This window comes from Triticum aestivum, chromosome 2D (genome assembly GCF_018294505.1).
Source record: "Triticum aestivum cultivar Chinese Spring chromosome 2D, IWGSC CS RefSeq v2.1, whole genome shotgun sequence".
Lineage (NCBI taxonomy): Eukaryota > Viridiplantae > Streptophyta > Magnoliopsida > Poales > Poaceae > Triticum > Triticum aestivum.
The window spans coordinates 537,485,232-537,496,230 of NC_057799.1; positions in this window are offsets into that span (position 1 = coordinate 537,485,232).

The following is a 10,999-nucleotide window of genomic DNA, read 5'->3' on the forward strand; positions in this document are numbered from 1 at the left end:
TCGTTGTTACAATAAACATGAAAAAAGAGCGCTTTGAACTCCTTGACTCTTTACCAGTTGAATATCAAGGCACAATGGATTAATTCAACATAGTAACAAGCAGAGTAAAGAGGATATGGAAGCAAATAAGCAAATTGCTCCAGCTGTCTCCAAGTAGTATTGACCATTTCGAAAAGGTCAAAATGCAGGTGCCACTTCAGGGAGGAACGTAAGCACTACAAACCTTTCTCCTTTTCCTTACTCAATGTAACAATTAAATTATTAATGCAATCCATAAAAAACATAGGACGTTAGGACAACTTCACCTAAACTGCCCAACCATCTTTGGACAATGACAATAACCAATCATCCTTCTACCTGCAGACTCGACTGTGCGTTCTATATGTTCATGAACGCAAAGCACTACACCGACGGTGGAGAAACAGTGTACCTAACAGAAGAACAAGTCCCGGAGTTGAGGAAAAATATTCTCTATCAAATAATCAGCCAATACAGAGATACGGCTGCACTGTCATTAATCAACTACACCAAAGGTTTCTCTTTCTGAAGACAACAAAGTAAAATTCTGCTTATATAATTTTCAGAGACACACCAATAAGTTTTTATTTTTTATTTTAACAGATATGCTGAACTCTGAGGTCGATATGGAAGACAGTGAAATGCAACGAATACATTGTGACATAATTCAAGAAGAGATTCCTCCAACTCCCGAGCACATTGGGACGAGCGCTCAAGAGATACAAGTTATTGACATTAAAGACACAAGCAGCGATGAGGAGAAACAAGATTAGCATGTGAGCAGCAAGGATACCACCAAGGCGTCTGAAGAAGCACTCACGGAAGAACAAGCCCAGACAGATGCTGGTTTACAGAGGGAACAACACGCGCAGCCAGACACTGATTTACAAAAGGAAGACGAACGGAAAGATCCACCGATAGAACCAGACAGACCACCCCCAGATAAAAAGACAGAAGACATAACAGGCTCTCCTTTAGAAGGTGATAACAGGACAAAGAGCGTACCAACTCGCCAACAAGAACTTTCCAAACAGAACAAGAACCCTGTTGACGAAGATCGCAAACCAGGAACATCACCCGAGGTGAAACATGCACAAGAAGAAGAAAAAAAGCAGAAAGAGAAGGGTTTAACAGAAAAGATACTTGAACAGAGGAAACGCGATGCTACAGTCTCAGTAGAACCGAGCATCAAAAACAACAGCACACAAAAGGAAACACCAACACCTAGGCAGCCTAACGAGCAGGCGCAGTTAGTCGCGACAAGAAAAAGGCAAGGCATCTTACAAGAGTATAGACAAGTTCCCCAAAACCCTCAACGATTCAATCATCAGAGATCAGCTCAACAAACATAATCTCAATTAAGAGGCCATTCAAACGACCAAGCAAGGAACCTGGGAAATTCAAGGTTGCATCACTTGTTCCAGGAGATTTCATTTACAGAGAAAAGGCCATACAACTCTATAGATATCTGATGAGCCGACAAGGACAGAGAGAATGCGCAGGGTAAGCAGATTCTCCTAGTTCCATGGAAACAATTACAGAGAGCTACAGATTCTCTAACATCCAACTAACAATTCACTCACCTACCTCCAAACCCTCCTTGCAGACAAGTGCTATATAAATATAAAAGCTCAAACCGAGAAGACTGCATTTCAGCAAAATCCTTCATGGAACTAGCAGGAAAAGAAGAAACACAGATGGAGGGATCCATGCTAAACGCGTTACTGGAGGAATGGACAGAACAAGAACAATTCAACCCAGACGACACAACTGTACTCCCTGCAGGTTTCGCAAATGTATGCATACCTCACCCACAAAAACACCACCGCCATCACTACGATAGAATATTTAACTAAAACCACACACTCTCTTTCTTGAAGCTGGTGCTCGGTCTCAATTATGATAACAGAGAGCTATCAGAATTCAACGAGGACGATGCACTAAAAGGATTTGAACTCCTCGTGGAAGGTAAAGACATCCTCCATTCGAAGATGGTAAGTTCAGTATTATTACTTAGCACATGACCTATTCTCTTTGAGCTTCAACTATAAAATGAAATTCAATTTTTACATCAACAATGATCTCCTCTCTCAACATAGATAATGATACCTCATCACACAAACAACCACTACACGCTCTATGTACTGAACAAGTACAGAGATAGCATCGACATCCTTGACTCACCGAACTACGTAAACTACGCCGATTTGTCTTGGAGTCAACACCACGTGCATCGAGAAGAACTGGTACGTACTTTTTGTACATTGATTTGCTCTTTTCCTCATGATAGTATGATACTCTTACTTTTCTCAATGCCGCACCCAAACAACAAAACCATAATGCAATAACAGATGAGAAGGATGTCCGTACTGATGAACAAGCACCACAAACTAAAACACAAGAACGAACCACACTGGGAAAGGATAGCAGAAAGGCCTCACAGGGTCTGCACACCAAAGCAAGAAGGAACACAATGCGGTCACTTCACGATCCAATTTGCGAAATACTATAATGGGAAAGAACTGGTCAAGGACAGAGAGGATTTTCATGTAAGTTACCAGTACATACACGTCAAATAACTTGATTTGTTTATTACCGTAATTAGTTTATTAACAATTGTGAACAACACGTAACTATAAACCATACATTTTCACATGCCTGCAGCCCAGCAAGGTCGATGCCGAATGGAAACCGTAGTACGTATACACACTCATATTCAGTAAAACCAACCAAATAAAGGGCCATCAACTTCCTGGAAAACTCAAAGATTACAAACCAGAGACTACAAACCTTTTTTCACCCATGAAAGGTAATATAACTATTTTCATTTTTACCATCAGTCAACATTACTAGAGCTTCAAATATTTCTTTTAGAAACAACAGCCATAATTTTTTATCTGCTTTGGCAGAGCGAGACGAAAAAAACCAGCATCAATCAGAGAGCAGCAAGAAATACCCGCAACACCGGCATTCGTTTCTACACGTGGATAAGGCAAACGAGCTCTACAACATAGTCATGAGTGACACATGGCAGGATGAATTCAAAAGGTAACTTGGTTCCTTTTACACCTCAAATTAGTTAAAGTTAGGCAGCAATCACACAAATAAGAAAGGAAACTGGAAAGAACCTTAAATTCCTGTTTATCAGCTTACTTAGTTAATGACTTTCTCAACAAAACTTTCTTCTACTGCCCTGTATGTAAGCAGAAAAGTAGTATTCTCGAGAGATCAACCACAGAGCAAAAGCACAACTCTTACTGGATCAAAGCTAAAGGAAATATTTGGGCCTGCAAACAAGAAAAAATGTCAAGGAATGGAAAAGAAGGTTCTCGATGAGTTAGCAGAAGCATGGGAAAGCAGCAACCAAACTATACACAAAAGACATAGACTATTATTAGGCCCAAGCTTTGCAGAGGTAAATTTAAAAAAAATCACAATGATCATATAAACTCATCTTTTTCCAACTATTGTTTAAGCTCTTGGTACCGATCTATTTTTCTAACTCGTTTTTATCGTTTTTTATTTGTTGCCTGCAGCATATTCTGGGTTTAAAGGATAAAAGAAAATCTATGAAGAACTTCAGAGATGATTTCACACGAGAAAAGGATGCCTTGGTTCCTTTGTTCCTTAAGAAATGTCAATCAGAGAAGCTCAAAACAGCAAAAAATGGTAATAGCATTTTCCATACAACAAAATAAAAATAAGCATTTCAAATAGAATACTATATTCTAAACTCTCCTCTAACAATAAAACTTTTGTACCACAGGTATTCATGCCATTTGAAAAGGAAGACCGATACACACTATTCGTGCTCGACAGATATAGAAGGAAGCTTCAAATCATCGAACCTGAAGAAACCTCTCTTGAAGAATTGAAGAGGCAAGAATACCTGAAAATTCAACGTGATCGACACGTGCATGATGGCAAACTAATTAAGCAGATTGCTAGCATGGAAATCAACGAAGCCATCAAAGAAAAGGAGCATAAAAAATACCACAACCATAAAGACAAACTGGTAAGAATTGTAAACAACGCCATCTTTCAGTTTTACAAATTACACTACATGTCTCTCTAAAACAAAAACAAAATGCAATTCCCAGGTTCCCAGGTTTAAAGAAGTATACAAAATATTACTGGGTGAAAAATTCAAAAAGGAAAAGACTAGATGGGATGTTCAATTTTTACAGGGCGTTCCAAAGGTGAACAAAGGTGAAACCCCGTTTGCTGTTCTAAGGTTCGCGCATCTCTTTGATGGCAACCACTTCGTCGAAGAGATAGATAATTTCGACGTAAGTTTTCGCTTAAAACTCGCAATAAATCTGCTAGATATCATACAACTGCATGACCTAATACTGATGTGTTTTTTCTCCTTTTTTCACTGAACTTTTTATAGGATGGCACGGAACAATGGAAAGCACAACAACTGTGCAGGCTACTATTTAGCAATCAGAATACAATCGAACCCAACGAAATGGGCGATGAGATTAGAAAGATCTAGGACGACATCACGGAATAAAAAGTTGTTGATAAGCGAACGAGCCTAGCTCCATCGAAACATCAGAAGACGGTTTAACCGCACATCATACTGTAATAATGAAGCAACAGACTCTTTTTATTCATGTAGTTCCTTGATTCTTCAGTAACCAAGCATTCGAACACAAGCTGGTGCCCCTAGACACTTCACAACTATCAATCCAGGCGGTTGATGACCATGCCCCATAAAGCTCCAAGTCCGTCCCTAGACATACGTGTGTCACGTCGACACGCCGTGACTCTACATACTACTCACGCCTGACCGCCGGTGAATTTCATGTTTCACAAACATTCCCCCTCTCTGCAACCGTGTGCTGCCGAATGCCACCAACCTACCGCATGAATCTGGCGTGAGTACAAACGTGACTCTCTAAATAAGTATTCAAACAAATGCATGTGGTGCCACCCACTCGCGCCGTTAGAGACCTCCCACCTGTGCATCCACAATGGTGCCTTCCTACCTCAGTATTAGCAAGCAAGCCTCTCCTACCACACCACCATGCATCCAGAGGGTTAAGGGCCAGTGATGCCTCTCAAAGCCCCACACCACTCCATGCTCGTGATGCCAGACACGCGTGACTCTCTAGAGGCTTCACAACCATGACTCCCTAACTGCGTATTCGGAAGCATGCCTCTGGTATCACACTTTTGAACATCCACAGGATTGATAGCTGTTCGCAACAACAAAAAACCCACTTCTGTGCCTCTTGGGTCTTCACCTCCGTGCCTTCCGTAACTGCATCCACGTGCCTAACATGTCACGCCCCGCGACTCTTACATGGTCGCGCTACCACGCCCATGTCTCTTCACAAACGTCACAACAGTGCATCTCTAACCGAGCATTCCAACACATGCCTCTGAGACCACACTATTGTGCACCCACAACGTTGATACCCGTGCATCGAGAAGTCGCAATCCCGTGCCTTGCGTACCTGGATCCAGGTGCCTCTCTCACATGACACTTGTCATGACTCTTACATGCCCCATGGTGTTGCACAACCTTGACTCTGCACACTTCCAAACAGTGACCCTATAACTATGTAGTCGGAGCTCAACTCTGCTACTCCGTCCACGTGCCTCTAGATGCTTGTGATGCCTTCATTTCTGTAGAGACTTCCATTCCATGCCTCCGGCCCCTGTAGTAACACACGCCGGTGGCTCTAGAGACTACAAACATGTGCCTCTCTAACTGCGTATTCTGACCCATGCCACTCCTGCCACTCCTCAAGAAGCCACGCTTGTGTGCACAACTAAACTGTACTAAGCGTAAAAATACTGCTTTGTATTTTGTTGTTTTTAGAGTAAAAAGCAACATTACTACTTCAAAACCACATGATTGTTGAATAAACATAGTACTTAGCAAGCTAAATAACTTGCTCAATCACATAAACAAACTACAACTTGACATAAGGGAACTTGTTTAACCTGATACAGATGACATTAGAAACTGCTTCGTTCTAACAGAAGTAAACTACGAACCTGATACAATAGAAAGGACAAGCATAAACACAAGCAACTCCACGACCAGTTTTCTATGTTTTCGTCATCACTAGTATCCGTAGTAAGGATCGTCATAATTCTTCTCTGCCTCTTTTGCACTCTCCAGACCTTCTCTGATGTTTTCAATTCTCTTCCACGACTCGTAGGTGGCATACGCATCTATCGCTGCATACTCAATGAGGTAATTTGGCAGTGGGCTGATCCCCCACAGTTTATGGTCTTCAACCCTATCAATCTTATCCTTCATCTGTTTGTAGAATGGGTGGATCACGCTCCCTGCAACATCAACCAAAGAGTGGTACCTCTTTCTTCCCTTGAACGGAACTCTCCATTTGCGCTGGATGTCGATGTACTTGTCGGGGTTGATCTCCAAACCAGAACTTCGCAGCATCTCTTTGTCACCATCAATACTGAAGCCGGCAAAGGTGTAGAACCTGTCCTCCTTCAGGAACGGGCGCAGGCTCTTGGGCCTGCAGGGGGGATGACACATTTAAGGTGGATCCATCAAGTATCGATCAAGTACATGCTTATATAGTACGTATAATTCATGGACGAAAAAATTTCAGAAACTGCTATGCAGAGTTCAAAAATAAAATACAAGCACAACATGTTATTTTTATTTTTCGTATTTACACTTGAATCAATTACCTATCTACTTCTTAGCCACGTTAACACATCAATTCAAGAAACTGAACTACACTAGAACATGAAATATAGAAACTACACTAGAACAGAAAGTACACTAGAACATCAAGTTCAGAAAATAATCTCATACATCAAATCCATAAATTAATCTAGTGCATCAAATACATAAACTGATGTGGTGAGTCAAGTTCAAAATCTATTCTGCTGCATCTACTTCAAAAACTTCACTGATACATCAAGTCAATAAACCAATTTAATAAAATGTCAGGGTGAAAAGCTAATTAAACAGAAGCATGGAGAGGTTGAAACTGTACGATGGCTCACCATTTTGTTGTCGCGGTGATGTGATATACCAAACAGAGTTCCTCCACGCATAACTGTAGAACCGCTGCCCTCTGCGGAGGTTCGTCCTCCCTGGTATACTCGACATCAACGCCGATGTACTGAGGGTACAAGCCGCAGACCCTCTTCAGGATCCTGCTGATCATCTTGTCGGCTTCCTCAGGATTGCTGGTGCATACGACATCCAGCTTTTCCTTGCCGTGGATGTCAACCTCCTTAAGGTGCACTTTGTAGTCGTACTTCTGACCGGGGACCTGAACGTCGTCGACCTCGGTGCTCTGGTCGGACGTCTCACCACGGGGACGCTTGGCAGATGGTTCCTCCAACATTACGCTCCTCCAGCGATGGCCGCCTTGACACAGAGATTGTGAGGAGATGCTATTTGAGATGGAACGGCAATAGTGTTTTCGAAATTGAGCGGCTATGGAAGCGCAGTTGCCCTTTTGTGCCAAGGTATGGGTCGTGGAGGAGGCGGTTGGACGCGGCCTCATCATGGTAGTGAGGGCGGAAGACATGCGTTCGTCGTTGCTGTGCATCGAGACAACCGCCGAGTGGTAGTGCTCGCGGTTGCTGGGAAAAAGCAACCGTCAAATCGTCCGATTAAGCACGTAACAAATGTTATTGCTCGCACCTTTCCCGACGCACGCCGCTACTACCACACGACCAATGCTGCACAAACTTCACACATGTGGACCCGCAACCGATACTATCTGAGTACTATTCGCACCAATGCCTCTACTACCAAACTTCCCGACGCATCACTCTCACGTGCCCGTGGTGACACACGCTCGTAACTCTAAAGACTTCACAACCGTGACTCTCTGAGTAAGTCTTTAGATGCATGCCCCTGCCACCACACATTTGTGCATCCACAGAGTTGATACCAGTGCCTCTATAATTCCAACGTCGGTGCCTGTAGAGCCTGGTGTTCCGTGCCTCACACGTCTATTAAGATGCTATAGCAAACAAAAAAAAGCCAGGCGACACGAATCTTGATACTAAAATCAGACCATCGAAAGTTACAAACGGTTCCATCATTTCCATCTCTCCCACATCCACTACTCTCTTCCTTCCTCTCTTCCATAGCAAAATCACGAAACATTCCACACTCACACAAGGTCTCCTCCTAGGTTCAGTACACGGGCCCAAATTCCAAGTAGAGTTCCCCTCGCAAAACAACCGCCACCACGCTTCGCCAATCACCCTCCCACTTCGAGATACACACCGTCAAACGGTGCACCCAACAACACAAAGTACCCACCCGACGGCGACGAAGCAAGGACTTCAACACCGCCGGCGGAGATCACAACAAAAAAAGACGAACAGACAGAATAGACCAATGGAAGCAAGAAGTCGAACACAAGCAATCGAATGTAAATAACAATCTATCCCATTGCATTCCCCGAGGTAGATCGTAGTGATTTGTCCATTTCCAGGGACAACAACCCTAGCCACCACAAAAAGGCGAGTTTTGCACTATCCAAAATCAACTTGTCTAAAAAATTGAAGTACCGTACACATGACATTTAATAGAAACGCTACTGCTCCCCGCTACGGAATTTTCACCACACGATATGTGCTTAAAAGTACTACACCTTCCACATCACTAACTATAATACCTCAAACGATTCAAATACTGCAAGCATACTGAGAGCTCAAACTTGGTAATTACACCAGATTTTCTCTGCCCGTTGTCCCTTGATTGTAACTATTTTCAAGTTAAGTGCCTCATGTCACTACTGGAATCAGCTACTTTGCCGTCTGCCACGGCAGACGGCAAAGGCCTTTGCCGTCTGCTGCGGACGGCAAAAGGCTCCGGCAAAGTAGGCTTCGGTAAAGAGCTTCTTTACCGTCTGCTTTTTGAAGCGGACGGCAAAGGGGCCTTTGCCATCGGTGGCTGACGGCAAAGAAAGCCGACGGCAATAAATGCGTTGTTAGTCCGTTAGGCGGCTAACGGCAGCCTTTGCCGTCCGCTGCTGACGGCAAAGAGCATCCGGCCTTTGTCGTCCGTCGAATGACGTCAGCTGGACGTCACTGCAGGACAAGCCTTTGCCGTCTGCTGCTGTAGGCAAATGTTCTTTCTTTGCATAATCTGTCCGGGGGGAGATTGAGTGGAAAGACAAATACGGGCCAACAATTGTATTGGGCTGCCGTCAGACCAAACACACTGAACCCATCCGTGCTGATGCCGACTCGAGGATGCCTCGGATCTGCCGCTTTGTCAGCATGTAATTCATCAAACTTTTTCCACGCAACACCATCCGATGTGTGTACGATCATCAGATTCCCATCTGCATCTAGTTCGGTTCTTTTGCCCGTTTTGTGCCATGTCATCTGTCTGGCCGTCTCTTCGACCATGAAAAGACGTTGAAGTCTTGGTACGATTGGCATATACCGAAGAACACTAACGGGGATTTTGGTCTGTGTCTTCTCACCCATACCATTGTCTACCACAACATACCTGGAAGACTTGCAAATGGGACAATAGTTCAAGTCCGCATAGTCAAGCCTAAATAAGACACATCCTTTCTCACAGGCATGTATCTTCTCATAGGGCATCTTCAGTGCACGGAGGATTTTGTCCGACTGGTACAGGTTTGCAGGCATTACATGGCCTTTGGGTAGAAAGCGTCCAAATACTGTCATCATTGTGTCATAGCATTCTCTGCCCAAGTTGAACTGAGCCTTCAGAGCCATTACTTGTGAGATGGCATCCAACTGACAAAGCTCAGTGTGCTCGTGGAGCGGACGTTTTGAAGACTCCAACATTTCATTGAAAGCCTTTGCAGGTTCCTCCATCTCCTCGTCCGAATCCCGAGCATCATCGAAGTCTTGCACCATGTTTTCCATCCCGGTACCATGCTCGTCGGTGTGACGACGATCCACCTCAGCTCGGTCACGTTGGGCAGACTCACCATGATATGTCCACACCGTATAATCGGGCGTAAAACCACTCTTCTACAGGTGTTTGCCCATTTCAGCCTCTGTCCTCTTTTCCCAATTGCCGCACCGTAAACAGGGGCACCAAGTTTTCCTCTGGCCATTTGCAAATGCGGCTTGCACAAACCCCTTGGTTTTTGTGAACCATTCAGTGCTCCATTTGTTCTGACCAGTGTGACCGGTGTACATCCACGCACGATCACTCATCTTGACTTTCAGAGCAACTGGACACACAACAAATATATATATATATATAATTCACCATGTATATATTCATCAGTTGATCTACTTTGTCAATTTTATTACGTCCATGCAACCTACACTCTAATAGGTAATGATAGGTCCTAATCCCACCCGAGTATGTGTAGATTGGGTTCATTTTCCCATGCTATGCTCCGGATCCGACGCAAAATTTTGGCAGCACCTCCCCGTTGTTCTCCTGATACATGTCTCTGCAATAAATAGAGAGGATGTGTACCCGGAGAACAACAGGGGAGGCACTGACGAAATTTATGCGTCGGATCCTGAGCAAAGCATATGGGAAAACAAACCCAATCTATACATACTCGGGCTGTCCATGGATAGCGTTGGACAATTCGAAAGAATCACGGTTATAAATATGCAAATGCATGCATATTTATAACTATAACGCTTTCAAACGGGAGACACGTATTGGTTACGCATACTGATGATTCAAGACAGATATATAGCTAGCTATCAAGTTTCATCGGCATGAACACCGGAACAGAGCAAATAATTAAGGGGGGAGGAGGACATGTCATTTGTGCTCACCCACGAACGAAGGGGCAGAGCTCGTCAAACGCACGGGGAGGTCGTCGAACACCCAACCTCGCAGCGATGAAACAACTGCACATTTAAATCTACCCGATCAACACAATTATATATGATGTTTTTCATAACAAAATCGAAAAATATATGACCTAACTCATAATTCACAAATATATGACCCCGTCGGCCTCTGGTGTCGTGGGTGTCGTATCGGGGTCGGGGTACCGTGTCG